The 5,208-nt window shown below is 37.3% G+C and overlaps 1 non-coding gene across 1 annotated transcript; it reads right to left on the bottom strand.

Annotated features, from left to right (window-relative positions):
• Positions 1-2,699: 2,699 nt before the first annotated feature.
• LOC141723201 (small nucleolar RNA R71) lies at positions 2,700-2,806 on the bottom strand. The gene has a single exon (XR_012576189.1). It is a non-coding gene; the product is annotated as a small nucleolar RNA R71 (small nucleolar RNA).
• Between the last annotated feature and the right edge of the window lie 2,402 nt (positions 2,807-5,208).

Raw genomic sequence — 5,208 nt, forward strand, 5'->3', positions numbered from 1 at the left:
TTGACCTGTTTTACTCTTCTCATTGACCCGTGTTTGATTCATATTGTCAGAAGTTTCATCTCTGACAGATGTTTCTGAATTTTTATTTTTACTTTTTATTTCTTTAAATTATAAAATCAGTTTTATTTATTGTTAGGAATATGTTGTGAACTTGATGATAAGTTAAATAAAACACCTTAGTAGATTTAACTTAGTGTTTTTGTAGCTCTCGACGGATGTTCTATTATAAGTCCCGACAAATGATCTTTTTAGTCCCGACGAATGACAACTGAACATCCATCGAGAGTGTAGCTTATGTAACAATAAGTCATGTTGACTACTAGATTGATATATAGAATAGGTTGGCTAATTGTAAATATGAGATGTCTTGTAATTCTGTATAAGTGAAATGGAGTCAAGTGACAGAAAGACTCCCGGTGGATAATCTACAAAGGCTCCCGATGCATAATCAACGAGGCTCCCGACGGATGATCAACATAGTCCCGACGGATGATCATATTCAAAATAGCTGTTGCTAGTGACAACATAGTCACCTACGTCGGGTGTTTGCAAAAGGAATGTGGCAGTCTGTTAAGCAGGATTTTGAGAACAAAGAAGAATTACCATTTTCATGCAAATGTGAAGATATTCAAAGATGCTGGATAGAGTAATGTAGAAGCATGACTTTAGAATAGATTCACTTTGTTTTATTGTCTTGTCTTATTATCATGTAACTTGGTGATATTGATGAGTGGATTTTATATCTACTTGGAACACTTCATTTCAGGCTTAAGTTGGTGTTTTGGACTCAAGTTATTGGTATTTTTGATGTGTTTTTGTGTTATTGCATTTCAGGCATCAGTTAAATGAAGAAAGGAGATTTCCAAAAAATTATGCTGAAAAGAGATCAGAATTGGAAGCTTAGGCCATTCTTAAGTTGTATAGAATCTCGTTAGCTTCGCGTGGATAGTTGAATCGCCTAATTCTGACTAGTAGAACTCAAGTTATGACCAAAAGAAGAATCAACAGAAAAGTACAGAAGTCAGGCGCGGCCGCCCCAAAAACCAGCGCGCCCGCGCTGACTTTCTGCCAAAATAGCGTGGCCGCCCCGCCATCAGCGCGGCCGCGCCACCCCGATTTTTGACCCAAAATCCTGATTTTAGTAGAAATTTAATATATTAAGGGTTCTGGTCATCCTGGAGCCTATATATATCAATAAAAAACGTTTTTAACAACAAGGAGATCTGGGAGAGCAATAAGAAGACCCAGAGAGCACGAGAAGGCTACGGAGAAGAAGACTCTTGTCTTATTCAATATAGTTGATACTTGGATGCTTGTGTTCAATTTGTTCTTGAACCCTAGCACTTTTATATTATTTATTTTCATGCTTTCATTGGAACCTATGGTGAAGATGAGTTCGATTATGAACTAATCGTTATCGTGGAGTTGTAACGGATTTACTTATGGATTTCTATAGTTAATTTGTTTCGATACCTTAGTGTGTAGTGATTGTATGATAACCTAGTATTGGTTGTGCTTATTCGTCTTATGTGCGTAGCTAATATATAAGATAGCATGTTAATATCTCTTGAAGTGACAGTGAATATAGAGGTTTAGAACTTGCCATGCTAGCATAGGTTCATGTGTTATTGTTATACATGATTCGTAGGTAATTTTAACCATCTTACTTGCCCTATGTAATCACGATAGATAACTTGCGCATTAAACCGTTATGTTTTCAATTCTTATAAACATATAATGACTAAGCATAATTGTTATCTATTCAACTTCTATCTCTTTTGTGGATGCTTGGTAGTTGGGTATTCGTACAACGAAAGTTGGCGTTTACTAGTATCGTGTTATCTGATTAGTGTCATCACCATTACATGCTAAGGTTAAGAATAAAAAGGCTATTGAATGAAGTATTTAAAGAAGTTAGAATCCCATGTTTGTCATATATAGTAATTCAACCTCAATTCTCTTAGTTAATGTTATTTAGTATAATCTCTTAGTTTAATCAAAACCCATTTGGTTATTTGTCTTAGCATTGAGCGATAATCATACATTGCTGTATAGGTGCATAAATTGAACTTAACCTAAACCCGTCTATGGGGGAACGAATCTGATTTATATCTTATACTACTTGCGAACGCGTATACTTGCATATAATTTTAGCACATGTTTTCGCCCTAACAAGTTTTTGGTGCCGCTGTCGGGGACTCGGTGTTAATTTTTAGTTTATGTGCTTGTCATCAGTGGTCATAAAGTTCACTGACTCGGATTCTTTTACTTTCACGGTTTATTTGTTTGTGTTTCAGGTACTCATTACAATGGGAGATCCAGCAACACGAACGAAAGCATTGATGGATTTTTCTCAACCCAAGATCAATGACATTCAATCTAGCATTGTCAGGCCATCTATCACAGCTAATACCTTTGAGATCAAGCCTGGCATAATTCAATGGGTGTAGAATTCAATCCAGTTTCAGGGTTGTCCAACGGAAGATCCCAATATGCACATTAGGGATTTCATTGAGATATGCGATAACTTCAAGTTCAACGGTGTTTCTGAAGATGCTGTTAAGCTGAGACTATTCCCATTCTCTCTGAGGGACAAGGATAAGAGCTGGTTACAATGTCTACCGGCTGGTTCGATTACTACTTGGGAAGATCTTGCTCAAAAGTTTCTCACTAAATTCTTCCCTATGGCGAAAACAGCTGCAATCAGGAATGCTATTACTCAAATTGCATAGCAATCGGAAGAAACTCTATGTGAAGCTTGGGAGCGCTACAAGGAGATGCTTAGGAAGTTTCCTCATCATGAAATGCCTGATTGGATGATCATTAATTGCTTTTGTAATGGTTTGAGGGCACAGTCAAGACCCATGCTCGATGCATCATCAGTTGGAGCATTATGGGCAAAGAGCTATGAGGAAGCTTATGATCTAATTGAACTGATGGCTGCTAATGAATATCAGTATCCAACTCAGAGATTGCCACAGGGCAAGGTAGCAGGAGTTCTTTGAGTGGATATAGCTATGGCTATCACTGCTCAACTAAAGGAGTTTTCTATGAAGATCGATTCTCTGGCTAACTATGGTGTTAATCAGATAACCAGTGTTTGTGAGCTATGTGCAGGTTCGCATGTGACGGAGCAATGCGCTATATCTAGTGAATCAGCTCAGTTTGTGAGCAACTTTCAAAGATCGTAGCAACCAGTTCCAGACACTTATTATCCTGACAACTAGAATTGTCCTAACTTTAAATGGAGCAACAATCAAAATAAGATGCAACGGCCGTTCCAGCAGTTTGGAAATGAGCAATTCAATCTTCCTGGTTTTCAGCAATAATTTGCACCAAGACAACAACTCCAACTTCAACCACAAAACTCATGGAGGTGCAGGTCTATCTTCGACTGAAAAATCTGAACTGGAGGAGTTCCGGCTTATATGCAAAAACCAGGCTCTTATATGCTAAAGCCAGGCTATTTCTATCCAGAATCTGGAGAACCAAATAGGTCAAATTGCTAACGCCTTATTGAATCGACCACCAGGAACGCTTCCTAGTGATACAGAAGCCAATCCAGACAAGAGGGAAGTTGAAGAATAGTTGAACTCCATCACCTTGAGGTCTAGAAGGGTCGCAAGTCCCCAAATTCAGCAAGATGAAGAGTCTAAAAATTCTATCCAGAATGTATGTGCGTCTGCACCCTTGCCAATTCCAGAAAATGAGATTGTGGCTGAAGAAGAAGTGCAGAAGGAAGCAGAGGTGGAACCAAGGAAGACTACTGTGGAACACACTCCTCTTGAGGGTAATACAAGGGAGAAAAAGATCTATCCTCCACCCCATTTTCTTAAAAGAATGTAGAAGCAGAAGTTGGATAAGCACTTTTCTAAGTTTCTGGGGGTGTTAAAGAAACTTCATATCAAAATACCTTTCGGTGAAGCTCTTGAACAGATGCCTAGCTATGCGAGGTTTATGAAAGGTATTCTCTCTCGGAAAGTGAAGCTCGATGACTTAGAAACCGTTGCTCTAACAGAAGAGTGCAGTGTTGTGCTACAACAGAAGTTGCCTCCGAAGCTTAAAGATCCTGGAAGCTTTATGAAAGAGATGTGTCCTAAGTCCAATCTTCTATGAGGATTTAGGAATAACTTTTATGTAATCTCTTTTGATTTCATTGATATTAATAAAAGATATGTTTTGTTTCTATTGCGGGCTCTATCTATTTTAAGTGTTTAAATAAGATATACCACAGTTTAGAGTAAAGCTTTTTATGGATTGTGATGAGATCATAATAATGAGACCTAAAAGATGATAACTCTAAACTTAAATAGTTCCTGGTCGTAGGATTACTAACTGGTAATTAATAATCCGCAAAGATCGGTACATACTATGCTTGCTTCATTATGAAGGCTGTCTGTTCTCATAGACATTTGTGTGGTGACACTAAAGCAAGTATGTAGGTGCTTATTATAGAATAAGTTCACTGAACATGACTCACACAGCTGAACAACTGATGGAGTTCACTCATGTGTCAGTAGTTGTTCACATAGTGATAGTTGTACAAGTATCCTTAGACTTGAGGTCATCATAGTCATCTTGTGTACACTGAACTATGCTTTGGTTTAGTTCGTAGTGTAACGCCCCAAATCCGGGGTCAAGATTTGGTGTTACTAAACCATTATTACATAAAGTAAAGAAATAAATAAATAACCCCTTGAGTCCGGATCTTTTACAGGTCATGGTATGAAACAAGAATCTAACCTTCTACAACTCACTTCAACTATAATACAAGTATATATACCTTTGAACTAATGCTCTTGTCACATTCTTCTAACACCTTCAACCTCTCGCAACGGAAACTTCTCTAACTTCTGCTGTCTATCAAAGCTATTCACTTTAGACCTTATCTGTTTCTGGCAGAATAAGAATTGACAAAGCAAGAGTGAGCTAAAAATGCTCAGCAAGTATATAATTTGAGTTTCAAATATTAATTTTAAAGAAAACTTCCAGACAAAATCTCTAAAATATTTTGAAGGGCGAAACACGAAATCATTTAAAGGATATACTTTATCAGCTTAATTCAATTTGATTTGTATTGCTATAAATCACAAAGGACATAATGACATTTTTGTCAGAGCTTTTAGAGATCGCGTGTTTTCAAAATAACTTCTGGTATCATCTCATAATTTAGCAATGGATGCACTAACTATTCATAAAACGACGTTC

This window comes from Apium graveolens, chromosome 4, assembly GCF_009905375.1.
Source record: "Apium graveolens cultivar Ventura chromosome 4, ASM990537v1, whole genome shotgun sequence".
Lineage (NCBI taxonomy): Eukaryota > Viridiplantae > Streptophyta > Magnoliopsida > Apiales > Apiaceae > Apium > Apium graveolens.